The sequence below is a fragment of the Opisthocomus hoazin genome, chromosome 5 (genome assembly GCF_030867145.1).
Source record: "Opisthocomus hoazin isolate bOpiHoa1 chromosome 5, bOpiHoa1.hap1, whole genome shotgun sequence".
Taxonomy (NCBI): domain Eukaryota; kingdom Metazoa; phylum Chordata; class Aves; order Opisthocomiformes; family Opisthocomidae; genus Opisthocomus; species Opisthocomus hoazin.
The window spans coordinates 56,334,044-56,350,110 of record NC_134418.1 but is presented as its reverse complement, the minus strand read 5'-3'; the positions used below and the strand labels follow the sequence as shown (position 1 = coordinate 56,350,110).

General features: G+C 41.9%; 1 protein-coding gene across 2 annotated transcripts in view; it reads left to right on the top strand.

Moving 5' to 3' along the window:
• The window catches only part of RPL34 (ribosomal protein L34), a 290,366-nt gene that overhangs the window by 142,761 nt on the left and 131,538 nt on the right, over positions 1-16,067 (top strand). Inside the window, exon 1 of one of the 2 annotated variants that reach the window (XM_075421368.1) lies at positions 11,836-11,846. The exons of the other annotated variant lie outside the window; for it this stretch is intronic. The gene's annotated coding sequence lies outside the window, so the exon portion shown is untranslated. Of the gene's footprint in view, positions 1-11,835; positions 11,847-16,067 lie in introns of those variants that run through there. 2 annotated transcript variants of the gene reach the window in all.

The following is a 16,067-nucleotide window of genomic DNA, read 5'->3' as shown; positions in this document are numbered from 1 at the left end:
GATTATTGGTCTTTCAAGTGAGATCCAACAACTTTCCTCAAAAGAGTGGAGTACTAGATTCAGCCAAGAAACACTTCAAAATGATATTTAACCTAAGGCTGCCAGTGTTACAGAACACGAAGGGATAATACTCTCTTTCTCTCGCCTTCAAATTCACATACATGTAATTAAATGCATTATTTATCCATAGCTAAATACTGTATAAAGCTCTGTCTTCATTAATATCCATTGCAATTCACCAATGAAATATTTTTTAGATGTTACATATGGTCTTTGCTCAGTGTTAATTTCTCTATTTCATTAATATGTACTTATGCATATATATAAAATTCTAATATACAGGAGTTCTAATGATTATTCCTTTTATGCTTGATAAACATCTAGTATTCATTGAAGAATATGGGGGGAGGGGGGGAGGCGGGAAATTGAAGGTGAGCCAAATGGCACAACTGAGAGTGATACTGGTGACTTCCAATAGTCTAACCTGTGTGTTGGTGGGATGGTTTTCCTAAAAGCATCCTGAGTCGCTTCTACCTTCATAAGAATAGGCAAAAGCCCCATTTTTCCAAGGTTTGTTTACACTGCAGCATGGGGCAGACATGCTAGAGATAGCTCTAAATAAGCTGGATTAAATTCCAGAAGTACTGGAGACATAGCCTGGGATATATTTAAAATTTGTCTAAGAGTAACACTTGGATAGGAAAGGTGTAAAGGAATGAGTTAGGTACTTGGAAGGTTCTCTCGTGTTTCTATGTTAATGCACTCCTCTCAGTTGCCCAGTCCAACGTATGCCTGGAGTTGACACAGTTCCTCCAAATCTACTTTTTAAATAGTCTTGGTACTAATTAGGGCCAGTTCATTTTTGTGAAGTGGGCTACTGTGTCAGGTAAACAGGCCATCACTAGTGCTCCACTCCACTGGTTGCAAGCAAGTGTGCATGAATAATCAGAGGTCTGTGAATCTGAGAAAGAAAGGCTGGCCTATTATCCAACAGGTGGAGATTGAGACTCGAAAAGTTCCCAGTCCAAATCATGTTGACTTCTTTGAGCACTGGCGCACTGTTGGAAGAATACAGGGCTCAAGCTGTTGGATACTTGGTTATCTCCCTGCTGGTTCATTTTTGGGGTGAAGAGTTCTGTTAAAAATGGTGCTTGTTCACAGGAGTCACTGAGTCATGTTGCAATCACAGATCATATTACTTCTGCTATGAAGGCTGTGGGTAAAATACACAAGCTCAGATTGTCTTTTCTCTAGGCTTGTTCTGCTCTCTGGGTCTTTTGAAACAAGTTTCCATGTGAAATAGTCTCCAGGTTAAACTCTGTTACTAACACACAACAGCAACGCAATAGTTTCATGAACTGGCTACTGGATCCTTTAGGAAAAAAATCTGCATTTGTTGGGCCAGAGCAGATTTCTGGTTTTTCCATCATGATCCTCGGTGATGTGGGTCTCTGAAATAGTGTTTCAATTTGACAGGTTACTAGTTTCTTTTCTGCGTAATATTCCTTTCTTGCCTGCATGTTTTTATTCTGGGATATGACTAATGTAAAATCTATTTTGCCTCAATCGATGACCACTGTGTTCTCAAGGAGTGTTTAAGAATAGTCTAGAGCATCCCTGAAATTGTCCACCTATGAGCTTTGGCTTACATTTGATCACCTGAATCTGTAGGCTGAAATTCCATTCTGCTGTGGTCATCTTCTTTCATGTCTTGAATGTCACCTCCATCCTGTTTTAAAAATAGAGTTGGAAGAGAATAGCAATTCTCCTTTCCCATTTCGTTGCCATCTGATGTTTTAGCTACAGATGGTGGCTGGCTAATGATGAACATCCTGTTCCCTTCTGCTGCAGGAAGTCCATGTAGGAGAAATAAGAGCGCAGATGCACCAGGAGCCTGCTGGGTTCCCCACCCTTGAGAAGGTGCCAGTGGCAGCACTTTGCTGAGCTCCCAGAAACTGGGAATGGCCCAAGAGGCTGATGTGTAACTTCTGATGCCTGCTGGGTACTTGCAATGGTGATACCCCTGACTGTTTGGGTGTGTCTTTTTTGTTTGTATTTTTTTTTCATCTGAGTGCTGCCATTTTCTGAAGTTGGCCATTTCAGTCCATGGCTTGAAATTTTTTATGGCTTTACTTGGAGAAAAATATTCCCCTGGTGACCATGTCTCTGCTCAAATATGACCTCTACTGAGCAAATGTTAGTAAAAATTGGAATAAGTCTTCACAATTCTTCAGCCTGGAGAAGAAATCCCTGCAGATTTCAACTCCCAGTGCTCCTGTGTCTTGCCTGAGTAGACGAAGTAAAGAAATGAGGAGGCTCTGAACTGTTAAGCTCGGCTGCAGCAAACTTGCCAGATCTTGCCTGAGAAGATACTACTGCTTGAGCACTACAGAGAGCATGAGCTGTTCAGTCTCCTTGAGACAGGAAAGCTCTGAACTCTCCAGATAAATCCACAGATTAATCCAGTCCTGCAGTCTTTAAAAGGACCCCTGAGCAGAAGTTGAAGTTGTCTGGACTGTATGTGCTGAACTACTCTTCATTCTTCCCATTTTGGCAACTTGGAAACTTATGTCTATCCAGTTTCAGGAATACTGATCCTCAGAAGTGATAGAGCCTTAATACATAATTCACTTTAGAGAAGATGTGCAAAGATTATGTTCACTCCAGCATGAGGGAGTTGCTAGTTAATATTATTCAACGAATGGGGAAAAGATACTACATCTGTAGGCTAAGCTATTTCTCTGTTTTAATGCTCCCTGAATTCCAGCGTTTAGCATAGTAAACTTCATGTGATTAATTACACTTATAGTTCATTTTACTTGCCTCACTTTTGCCATCACATTAATAAAGTCCTCAAAACTTTGTTGAAAATCTTCAGTGAAGAACTTCGGTAGCCCCAAAAATTGTAGCCCCGGTATTTTCTTCTTTCGCCTGCCTGCCTCTCTAAGTAGTACAAATGCCTGATGTACAAAAAAGAAAATATTTAGGGATAAACTGAAACTAGATTTAGGAAGCTATATGTCACAAGCATGTAGATCTAAAGCCAGGGCATTTCTAAGGTTAGTGATAGATATTCTCAGCCTCCCAAAGGAGTACACAAGAACTCCTTAGGGCTACAAAGGAGCAAGATGATGGATGTTAAAGTAGTGTCATTTTTAGGCATTTTTCAAAATAAGTGGATATTTTTCTTCCCATTTGAGAGCCACACAGCAGGATTAATGGTAACTAATGCAGTGTAGGTTTAGACAAAAAGTGGTCCCAGCAAGCAATTTTAAAAGTCTCTCCTACATTATCTGACGCTGTAAATAAATAGGAATATGTGATCACATGACCTGATTTGTTGGCATGAGTATGGGATACTATCTTTACCTTAAAGTAGCATATCATTTAAAATAATGTAAAAGTTTTCCAGTGCCGTCCTCAAGCATTCCGTATGTACTGCATTTCACAATATTTTGCTATATATTGTGCATTTTACATGTGCTGTCTCTCTGGCAAAGTTTATCAACAGTTAGACATTTTACAAGTATCTGGCTACATATACATTACTGTTGGTGATCCTTCCATTATATTAATTTTACTCAGGATCACAGGGGAAGCATTGTTTCTGTGCCTTGGGAAAAAGTTGTAAACCTTATAATAGAGTTGCTTTATAAAACAACAGCTGCAAATACTTTTTCTCCAATCCCCTCCTTTTTTTTTCTCCTGCTTTTTCACGCTTTCTGCAAAAGATAAGTTATTTTTGAAAATGAAAACATCATAATCTTATAATATATCTAAGCTCAGAAGTGAAGTTTGGCAATCTTAACTTCAATTAAGTCCTTTCCTTTCCCCACAAAGATGTGAAAATAGAGGAAAAACGATTGAAAGAAATATCCTAGGCAAAAAATTTGCAAATACTCAAGATTGTTGAGAAAAGAATGCCACTTTTGGTTTAGAAAATACAGCTATTAAAACAAACAGGCAATGGATTAATTATAGTTGTGGGGCAGCTATTCCATGAGAGTTGCAAAAATGAGGATAATGGTCCACACTCAGGGGAGAGAAGGGGAGCAGAGACAGAGGATGCTCGGTTGTGAGTCAGGCGAATAATGATACTTCAGCATGTCTAATTGTCTAATACTGCAGTGTGTATAAACTAGGGCAAGCTGTGTATCATACAAATTAAAAGCAACCCAAGGCTGTCTTCTTTCGATAGGAACTCTGCTCTACTGCAGGAGAGTTGGCTTTGATGGGAGCTGTGTTTTCTACGTTGCTCACTGCTTGGATCTAGCAATATTGAAGTGGAGGCGTCATTCAGTTGGTTTCAAAAAATGCAGTTGTATCAGAACTGTGTTACTGTGAAAGACTTTTTCTATAATTTTGTCTCTGTGTGGTGTTCAACAGTCCCTCTGCCTTGCCTTCAGAGACACGAGTTGGCAAGTGCTCAGCGTTGCTTTAAGTCGTGTCTTTGGATGTGAACTGAAGGTCTTCCTTCTGACCGTCCCAGTCGGCGTGTGAGGCGCTGTGCATGGGATGTGCTGAGGGGAACAGGAATGGTGTTGGAGCAGGGAGGCTTTGCATCGTCGGGCTTTAGGCATCAGAAGTGGTTTGCTTAGGAGCTTAACCTCCCTGTACCTAATGCAGAGACAGGCTCCTCGGGAGAGGCTCGGAGTACCTAGACTAGAAGCCTACCTCTTTCAAAATTTTTTTTCCCGAGTTTTGGAATTACAGCATCTGTAACAGCCCTCCTAAAGATATTAAGACCTGAAAAAACTCTTAGTGAAACTACTGAAAGAGATGTGGCCTAACACTGTGAGAGGAAGAGAGAAACAAGGGAAGCTAATAAAGGGGAAGGGGGGGAGCAAAATATGGGGTGGGGCAAATAGTGAAGAAAAAGTAGCTTGGGAACTTCTGTTCTCTCTATGCCACAACATGCTGCCTTCCTAACTCATCAAGCCATATCACAAGAACAGAAGGTGGCCAGCTCTGCTTCTCAGTTGCTTCTGTGGGTATTTCCCTCTACTAAGCATCGCTATCTGCCTTTTCCTCCCCACATCCATTGAACCTATCTTTTAATCTTAATTCAGTTCCAGGGTTTTGGTAATCTTTAACCATCTTGTTAAAGATCTTAATCCATATATTTTCTTTGAGTGGTAGTAATATCTGGCTAATAAGAAAGAAGTTAAACTGTGAACTCATCTTTCTGTGGTGGGAAGGGCGTGAGACTTATGTCCCATCACATGTTTTCCTGGACTGGGTCATTTGGAGTCCAGATCTGTTCCAGGCTTTTCCTAGCACAGACTGCTGTCAGCTGCTCAGGTGGGATGCTAGTGAGCCTCCTGCGTCTCAAGGACTGAAACCTTTTTGGCTCCAGCCTTAGCAAATATAATTTAATTTTTTTCCATAGTAACTTAAACCTGTGCAAGAATGAATGTAAGTCAACAGGATACTTGATGTGAAAGGAAATGTGTCGGTACAGCATCCACCTATGGCATACAAACAGAAGCAAGCAGGTCCTTTTTGGTAGCATTATTTTCACTGGTGTTGAAGCTTGGGAACATTAGTGCTTTCACAAAGGCAGTATGCGAAATGGGTGGTGTGTTTTGTCATCCTCACATAGGATGAGAGAATATCAGGTAAGGGATTTCATCTCTCAATACCCGAAGTCAAGTTCTGATTTTGATTACCCTGCTAAAAACTAAGTAGCTTCTGTCCATGTGTCACTGTAAAAATAGTCTACCTTGAAGAGATAGGAACGTGGGCCCTGTAAAGTGATTTGCAAAATCCTTATGCTCAGACAAGGATTAAACCCCTGCCTCTGCTCCCCCTGCAACAGAGTTGAATTTATCTGTAATTTTAATCTTTATAGTGTCAGGCTCTTTTTGGTTCTGTTTGGGACCGGGGGAGTGAATGGGAAAATGCTGAAACCTGTGAGAGGGCCTGAACCCTCTCAGGAGCTGCCTGGTTCAGGCTGAAGGCTCACCAGATGGAGGTGATTAAGGAGTCAAATTGGAGAGTGTTTATCAGAAGTAACCAGACTTCTGAACTGCTAGAATCTATCCTGTCAGGAGTTGCAAGTCACAGGTCAGATCCATTGTCAGGTTTCCCTGAAACACGCTTTCAAAGGCGAGAGCCAGCACTTTGCAAACAGCCAGCATAAACATCTCCTTTCATATAACGCAGGCAAATGTCTGCATATGCAGATATATGCATCACTCTCTATTTACCAAAACTCCTTCCAAGGCTGGAGTAAAAAGAAAGCCACAAAACTGTATTTTTAAATGCCCTGATATAAAACCGTAGATCTCGGCACACCTGAACTTTGGAGAGTTTGAAAACCCCATCCTGATTTGGAGTTTGTCTGTTACACACATCTCTACTACAGCCACAAGTTCGGTATGCTCATGCCTTATAGTAGTTATGCAAGAAAATACCCAGAGACAGATTTGTGTAATTAAAATCCTGATTACTGAGGGGATCAGCATGTGATGAGGCAAGAAATGGTGGCTAATATCTGATGTTATCATGCAAAAAAGAGAGCCCTAAAGCTTGAATTTCTTTAATGCTCATTTGGCTTTCCATATACGAATGATACTGATCATCTTTTGACAAGCACTGCTGATGATAATGGGTGAGAGCAGGAGCGTTACTTGTTTTGGTTCGCATCGCTGAGCATGACATTCAAAAGCAGAGAAAGGCACTTGTTTCAAACCTTTCAAGCAGTGTTTTCAGAGTTGAGCTTCACCTCCCCGCTTATGTGGCAATAGGTGCCTTCAGCAGCTGACCCACTGTGACCCAGCATTGCCACCTGCTAGCAGTCATCTCCTCCAGTACTGCTGAAGGACACTTCTGTAGCCAGTGCTGGTTTGGGTACGTGCTTGTAAAAAAGGTTGCGTGATGTGTTTGATTTCTGGAACAAGGGACTGGATTTGATGACCTAAAATTCCCTCTGAGAACTAGATGTGCTTGTGTTGTGTTCTGTCAGCCTTTCTCATGAATTGGAAAGTTGGCAAAGAAAAGACCAAAATTACTTTATTCCCTCTGAAATTTCAGTGCTTCTGAAAATCACATCCATAGAGAGCTCTAGTTAGACACTGACAAAGAATCCTTGCCTTTAATTAAATTGTAAGTATTTCTTGGTAGTGATTACAGTTATCATTTTAATTATTTCCACTAAGTTACAATACCACTGGCTCACACTGGAGCTTTTCAAAATGCATTTCTCTCCACCTAGAAGGACAAATAGTGCGCTCTAATCAGTGAACTTATGTGATTTGGAGACACTAGTTAACAGAGATTAGTGTTTCTATGATTTTAAAGATTTAGTTGTCATCTTTCATTTACTTTTAAACTTCACTTTTCTTCTTTTTTACCCTAAGGGCATTATGGAAGGAGTTTCTTGTTAAATTTGTCTTGGAGTTATCCAAACTGAGAAAAGAAAATTAAAGAATACCCACAGTTCCCGTGAGAGGTGTGGAAAACATGGAGATTATTCAAGCTTTACTAGGGGGGGAAAAAAGGCAAGAAAGGAATGCAAATTATCAACAATTCTACCATGTAGGTCAAGAGGGCATCCCAAGTTGCAGAGGATATTGTGTAGACTGAAGATAGCATCCCAGTGCCTGTGGGGTGGGTGTGATGTGCCAGAGCTCCCTGGCGAGCAGTCCCCTGGTCCTGCTTACCTACTCCCTGTTGCCCAACCTTAGAACTGTGCAAATCCCCTCCTGTCCCAGCACATGAGCAAGGGGACCTGCTCCTGCTCTTTGATCAAAATGACAGCATCTCTCACATGAGGAGCATGTGTGGTGCCGTATGTTGAAGCATGTGCATCTGTATTAGGCTGCCTGATCCGAGTTCCATGACAGTCCTTCCTGTCTCTGGCTAGCGAATGCTTTAGCTGGGACCCACTGAATGCCTCTAATTGAGAGTAGTACATATGTGACCACATGATGAGGTCACCCCCAAAGGTGACTATCGGGGGCTGTATGTCTCAACAAATTGTCCACCTTTGTTGTAGGCTAGCCACTAAGTTCAGTGTTTTTCCTAATAGAACATTTAGACTATTTCATTCACAGAGGAAAATAAATCCTATTGTAAACACGCAAACTCAATATATGAAAATCTTAGACTAACTTAATTTTGCGAAAAACAGATTGCAAACAGCATCATTACCTATCCTGTTTAGGTTTTCATAGATGGGACTGTCCCTAATTCACTGAACTCCATATATCTCTCCAGTTCACAAGGAGGAGACAAACAAATGAAAAGCCTTCTCTGTCCCAGCAGGACAGCCAGGCATAGAAGCAAGTATTGCACAAGTCCCAGGTGAGAACACTGTCCTCCAGGCAAGCAGCACCTAAAACCGTCAGCTCCGAAGCAGTCTCTCACATGCCTGTAAATGCCTCGCCAGGGGCTGAAGGGCTACTTCAGACAGAAACTAGAGGCTACTTGTACTGGTTTGGGCTCAATGAATAAGGCACAGTAACCAGACAACTTCTGTTCAAAACCACTATGAAATAAAAAGGAAAACAAGATTTTAACTTTGACTTAATTTCAGCAATATGAGGAACTTGAGCTCTGTAAAGCTGGTTATAGGTAATGTTTCTTCAGCTGAAAGACTTAGTTCTTGTGGAAGTGTTCTATTTCAGTGTGTACTGGCTGCTGTAGTGTCTTACGAAGTACTGATCCAGTGGGTATGATGATGTCCTTCAGGTCTGGTCCCTGGTATTAATTCCTGTAATTTTTCTCTGTGTCTGAAATTACTAAGTAATTTTTAAATGCTCTGCTGGGTGACAATTGCTATGATTGCTTATTCGTCTTTGTTTCAAACTCAGTATATCTGTGTTTTCCTCCTGGTATTTTCCTACTTCCCAAGTGCTCTTTTAAAGTGTTTCTCAGAGGTTCTCTAATTGTCTACATGTCATAATTCCCCAAACCCATTAAAATAAATGTCATCCAAGCCTGTAGCATTTCCATATGTAATCTTGCCTATATAAATAAATGAACAGAAATAAAATACTACTTCATTCAAAGTTTCTGCTTCTTGTTAGACAATTTCAAAAAGGTGTCTATTGCATTAATAATTTTATTCATATTAACTCTTTCTCTCAAAATTTGTGTTTCACCTCTATCAAATACTTGCAGAAACCTTTCATTCTTCTAACCCTCCTCCAGCTCAGATCAACTTGTTTTTCCCTTTCTCCTTTTGATTTTTTTATAGCTTTTCTTTTTTCCTTACAAACCTTAACTGACTCTGCCTTCTCGTTTAGTTTCTTCCTCCTCCTCCATTTCCAACGCAGATTATTCTTTGTCCTTGGAGCTTTGAGTGCTCCCGTGTGAACACTCATCAGTTGCTGCCGCTGCTTTGCTGACACGAGTGGTACAGTGTGCAGAAGGGGAGAGTCAGCAATGCTTGGACCTTGATTATGAGTAGACCCTCCCCCTGCTACTTCAAACCTCCCTTGCAAACACTGGAGGGGAGGGGAAACACATGGTGGAGCTGATATATTAATACACATACAATAGCACCAATTGCCTGCAGGAGTGAAAAACCCTGAACACCTAACTTGAGAACAAAATTTATTTTAAAATGTAGGTCATATGCTAATACAGCTCCCAATGTAACCTGTGTAGCACCACCAAGCACAACAAAGGAGTGGATTGTGCCTTCTTGTTTTTCTTGCTTGCTATATTTGTCGGTTTCTGTGTGTATAGAACTAAATTAGCTGTCAGACTCAATGGCCACACTGAAGAGAGTATTCCTTCATCTAATGATCAGTAACAAATTGTTTTGCATTATTCTTATGATGGGGACTGTTGATGCTCCTCTTTCATCACTGATGAGCAAATGGTGGAAAAGGAAGGGCTTCTACCATGATCGTGTTAGCTGGCGGGCAGGCTGTGTTATGGGGAATGCTCGCTGTCCTGTACGTCTTGTGCTTAAGAGCAGTTGTGCCTGGATGTGCTGGCTGGGGTGACCGGAGAGCTCAGACCTAACCGCAGAAGCAGGTTGTGCTTTGTGTCCGTCTTATACATGGCGTGAGCAGACTTGATGCACGTGCACAGTGTCATTTGATTTACATGCACAGAGTAGGCCCAGTGCTTTCCAGTAAAGCTGGATATCCCTTCTCCTCCATGCCCTTCACAGTTTGTTCATATATGAAGTCTCTGACTGTTCTCTGACATGGATGACTCTTCAGCTCTGATGGAATGGTTTTTCTACTGCTGTTGAAGTTGTATCTTTACCACATGGTTCAGAGCTTTGCAAAGTTCAGGATATTTAAATGGAGGCTGTGACAAATTTAGAGTTGCACAGTAAGAACTTATGAATACCATATGCTGATTGGGCTGTTTACTGCATAATGATGTTTAATTTAATGCAGGGGGATGGAGAGAAATAGGCAAGAGAAAAAGATGTGAGATAAGCTACTTCTCAAAAAGATTGAGTAATAAGGGGCAATGCCAAAACAAGAAAGAGGCAGAGCTTGTCAAGAACAAACAAGCAAGCAGACACAGAAGTGGCATTTGAAAAGACCAAGTGTCTTGACACAGAGGGGATGGTTGGCTGTTTTACCAGATAGGTGCTCTAGGGGCTCAAAGGCTGAATAAGAGTGCCTGAGGAAACTGAGTTTACCTGTATTAGCATCTGGAGGAAGCAAGGCATATAGGTGTATAGCAAACATATTGACTCTCACCTGCAGAGCTGGGTGAAGTGCGTAGTGTGCATTAAAAGGAGAATTCAGTGATGCCCATTCATATTGTAGGAGTTTATTTTTGTCTCTTTTGATTGTTTAAAAAAAAATTGTTGTAAAAGGATTTGTGTTATGTTCTAAGACCATTTTAAAACATTGTCCTTCAGTTTTTGTATCAAAAGGCTGAAGAAATTACAAGTCAAGCAAGACATTGTTTCAGGCCAATAAATTTCTGTTTTCCTGCCTCAGCTTTTCACTTCAGTAAGAAGAATAAAGGGGTTTTATGCAGAGCCAGGTCTCTTTTGGCTTTTCCAGCAAACAATAAGAAAATTGGTCCATACAACTGTTTATAGGTGGTTCAGTACTTTAAAACCTACATCCTTGTAAAACAAAATCTGTAAGGTTTTTTTATTGGTAGCTTTAAGATGACTGTCTGACTGATCGCTGACTAGTTACAGTCTGACTTTGATGGAAGAACTGGGAAGTGGACCTGGTAAATGAGAACAAAGTCTTTATCGAGTACTTCCACCCAGCAGAGCAAGTGCATAGGAACAACGCACGTTTCCCCATGCTGGCAGCACTGGGCTGCAAGGCATTGTCTACCTGATATCCCAGGAGCCATGGAGATGTGGCTCTTGCTGCACAAAAGAGCTGAATTTCTTGTACAGCCCACCTTGATCTTCCTGTGTTTGGATTTGGAGTGGTTTGGTGTTACTGCTAGCATGTTACAGTTGGCGAAATGTAGGCATTGCTGAAAGCAGAAGAATCAAGAAATACTGCCCTGAGAAGATATAAGCAGGCCCCTCGGAGAAAAAGCAGAAAACAGGTGGAAGTGTAGCTTCCCACAGTTATAACACAGGTTGCCATTAGAGGAAGGACTCATTAAATTTTGTGATTGAAGTGTCAAGGACAGACAGCCATTTTGTTGGGCTGCTGCTAGTAAAGAAGAGCATGTGGTTCTTGGCATAAGGCATGTGAGGAGAACATGAGAATTCCAGTATTTCCTTTTTGCTACTGTAAAAAGCAATTTCTGCACCTGTTTATTTGTGGAGGCTGGCTGGATAAGGTGGTAGCATGAGGTGTTCAGAAATGGCTTAGATGTACATTCGAATGGTCATCCTACTGAACAAGCAACTGCCCGTTTAAATGTCTACTCAATTATAGTGGCGCCAGTTTGCCCTATGTTCATAACAGTTGTGCCAGCATTTTTACAATAAACCTTCATTATCTGAATTTTATATCTGTCCATAAAATGTTGCTTTAGGCAGGTATGTGATCTATAAGATAGGAGGGAGGAAAAATGTAAATACCCATTACAAGTGAAGTTCTAAGTGGGCATCATGATTTCAAAGAAAATAGTGTAGCTTGGCCCCATGTAGTAGACTTGCAGTAAAGGTGTGCCTGCTGTGGAGAAGAGCTGAGACCCTTGTTCTCCTGACTGGCTGGAAAGCTGAGAGTCTGTTACCTTGCTGATGACTGCATGGTGGGGTTATGTGATGCTCTCATTAGCTGTCCTGAACAGGATGGCAGCTGGCTGCAGTGCTGCGTACTTTGGTCTGCTAGCCTTCTGTTGGACTGGTGGTTACCACGTCTGCTGTGATACAGCCCTCTGACCAAGTCATTTCATGTCTCCGCTAAACTTCCATACCCTCAACTCTTGCTTGAAATGACACGACATATTTTCCATCCCCTTTAGCTTCTTTTGTCTTTCCCCTCTGCTTTAATCTTTTGTTTCTGGGTTTGTTCTCTGTTTTCAAAGTAGGCAAAACAACAATTTTTACCCACAAATGAATAATTCAGCCAACTAGCGTTACCGATTCCCACACATCTATACGTTTTTCTGTAGCTCTATGCTCTCTTTCTCAGAGGCACTGCTTTCAATGCCCTCTCAAGAGAGAAAAATCATTTGGAACAAGAAGGTCTCTCCCTGGTTGGCTTTTCTAATCTGCTTGAGTTTTCCTGCCTCTATCTCAGCTGTCCAGGTGCTTCTGTAGTTCCCTCAACCCAGCTTTGACCGGCTCACATCTGTTAAAGGCCCTGCTGATTTACAGCACTCTGGTGACACAGGGAAGTGCTATTGCCCATGCTAAATATAGCCCAAATGAGATTTAATGGCTTGCCCAAAGGAGAGCAGCATGGACAGCAAAAGACAGAGTCCGATCTGTCATAAGGAAAAGGCAATTTTCATTCTTTTCTGGGTAACTCATTGTTTTTAAAGAAAAAATTGGGCAAGATATTTTTAAAAAACACTAAACAAGATGTTATATGAGACTATCATGTCATACCTTAGTTTACACTCCCATGAGTTGTGTTTTCAGACTTTTACTTGGAGTTTAAATGTGCATTGTCAGTTTTGCTCATCTATTTTTTACATCTGCAGGTGTTCACTTTTGTTATGTTTGTGCGAATCAGGTATTTAAATGTCAAACCCCTGATATGATCATGTCTTTGGTTCATCTTCCCTGTGTTGAGGTAACTGCAGGGGCCTCTGATTATTAAGTAATGGGAATTAACAAGACAAATGTAAACATTTGTTCAAAGGGATTGTACTTGGAAACCTTAATTAGAGGGCATGAAGCCATTAAAGAGTAAAAGCCTGCCGGCCTGGGGCTGGTGAGGAGCACTGGCCTTCACAACTACAAGCCCAGCCAGTTTCTGTGCTGTTTTATTTGTTTTTACAGAGACACAGTTGGAATAGTCCATTTTTTTGCCAGTTAAGACTCAGACACTCTTTTTTCTGTTTTTCCCTGCCATACCCAATTGAAATATTTCATACAATGTCTACTTTCAGCAGTTCCTTAGAAATATATCCCTGTGCTTCTTTCTGACAGCTAGTCTGACTGGCCTTGAGCTTTGTAGAAATGCTCATTTTGTAAAAATCTTGCATTTCTTTGTCAAAATTCATGCAAGTAAATAAAGCATAGTTTGCAAAAGCTATAGAAGTTTTTAATTGCAGAGGAGCAGCACTGAGCTTCAGTGGCTGGTAACTTCTTTATTTTAAAGCATGTTCTGCTTAACGCTTCAGCATGTATCTTGCAGGCCTTTTTGTTGCTTTCAAAGAGCACGACCAAAGGGAGAAAGCAAAAAAAAAAAAAAAGCACCATATTTTTGCATTTCTGTAGGTATAAATAAAACCTCAAACTAAAAAATATCCCATAATGAAATGATGGAAAACTCTTTGATGTTGATATAATACAAATTCTAGCATTACTTTTGTGGTTTTGAAAAGGATGTGCATTGGGTCTGGCTGGGATAGAGTTAGTTTTCTTCGTAGTAGCTAGTATGGGTCTATGTTCTGGATCTGTGACCAAAGCAGCATTGATAACACCAATGTTTTAGTCACTGCTGAGCAGTGCTTAGAGAATGGCAAGGCATTCTCTGCTTCTCGCCCCACCCCACCAGCGAGCAGGCTGGGGGTGCACAAGAAGTTGGGAGGAGACACAGCCAGGATAGCTGACCCCACTGACCGAAGGGATCTTTCGTGCCATATGATGTTATGCTTAGCAAGAAAAGCTGGGGGAAAGGAGGAGGAAGAGGACACATTCGGAGTTATGGTGTTCATCTTCCCAAATAACTGGTAAGTGCGATGGAGCCCTGCTTTGTTAGAGATGGCTCAACCTGCATGCTGATGGGAAGTAGTGAGTGAATTCCTTATTTTGCTTTGCTTGTGTGTGCACCTTTTGCTTTACCTATTAAACTGTTTTTATCTCAACCCATGGTTTTCATGCATACCCTTCTGCTTCTCTCCCCCTTGGGGAGTGTGGGGGTGAGCAAGCGGCTGTGTGGGCTCAGCTGCTTACCAGGGCTAACCCACAACAGGGCAGAAGCACATGAATGGAAGAGTAGGTTTTGGGTACTTGGCAGCCTGACTAACATGAATCGGCACATGGTCTCAGACTATGAAGTCAAATTTTTCATCTCACTGCGTTTTTCAAGGCTGCTTCTTTAGGATAGCTGAAGAATGTGCAGAAGGTGAGGTAGAGGATGGCAAAGGGAAGAAAGTTGTGGATAAGGGAGTACAGCTGAGTACAGTTTGTAGAGGAATTGTCTCCAGAGCCAAAGGATTGTTTTTCAGAGCTGTTGTAGGGTGTTTTTCAAAGAGGTCAGCATGGATGTCCTTACAGTCCTCCCCTTGCCGAAGTAAAAGAAAGAAATCCATGGCACTGCAAATGGGTGTCCTTCCCTCCTGTAATGTCAGTAATCCACAGCGCTTTTGGATGGTGGCCTCATTCTTTGAGAGCTGGGTGCTAATGTGCATGATCAGCTGGTGAGCTCTGGGTGCTAATGTGCATGATCAGCTGGTGAGCTCTTGGTAATCTTATCAATTCTTTACACCTTGTGTTTTCTTCTGCTGCCTTGTTCCAAAAATTACATGCAGCATCTCCAAAGGCTATGACAATGCTCTGGTTATTTATTTAAAATGCTCCTGAGGGTCAGAAATCTCCCCTACTGAAGTTTCATATGGGATTAAGACTGGACCCATTGTTAGGGCCTGACCAACGAAGTTGTTAGGCTGGTCCAAGATATTTGATGTCTGTTACACAGTCGCAAGTCTGAGTGCTGGTGCTGGATAAGGACGACTGCCTGGATAGTGTTGTGTTACTAACTTAACTATGCTAAGTGAATGCAGTCCCAGGGTGACTGTTTCTAAAACGCATAGCGGAATGAATTATAGCACATGATTGAAAGGAATGAATTGGGTAAACCTACTTCGATGAGAAAATGGCTTCAAATGCATGCCTTCTTCCTACTGCAAAAGGGTTCGCTGCATCTGGTGTGTAGGCTGTGATCTGCGCTCGTGCCCTGCAGGGTCATTCATCCACCTTGTTGCTTGCTGTGCATACTGCCTGCAAAGTTTCCTTTCAGGTGCCCTTGCAGAACTGTGCATTAGAGAGTCATAAAGAAAATCCAGCAAGTGCTGCTTGAGATTCTCAAATGACAGGCAGATAGCTATTAGCATTAATCCTCTTTCTGTGTTCTCCAAAGAGCTCTTTGACAAGGGCGTGTGCAGGACAGGAAGCACTTGACAGGATTCAGCTCCCACTCAAATCCCTCCATTACAGATGAAGGAAACGGAGACTCTCCATCCTCATCCCCAGCACTGGTGCAGACAGCCTGCTCTGGGAGGCAATTTCTCCACTGGCATCTCTGGTGGAGGCCGGTCTCCAGCATCTGCCTAAAAGGCCACCCAGGAGTTGTGTAGGTTTGGGGAGTGATAGACACTGAAAGTTGTGGTCAGGGTACAAGCCTGCAGCCAAGACCCCCTGAAACAGCACCAAGATGAGCACTGCATGGGGTCGCATGGGCTTTTTGATCCCAAGCACCTACATCCTCCTTCTTCCCTTGCCTGCGTGAGATGGATGGGAAGTTGCAAGGTAGCTCTTCAGCAACTGC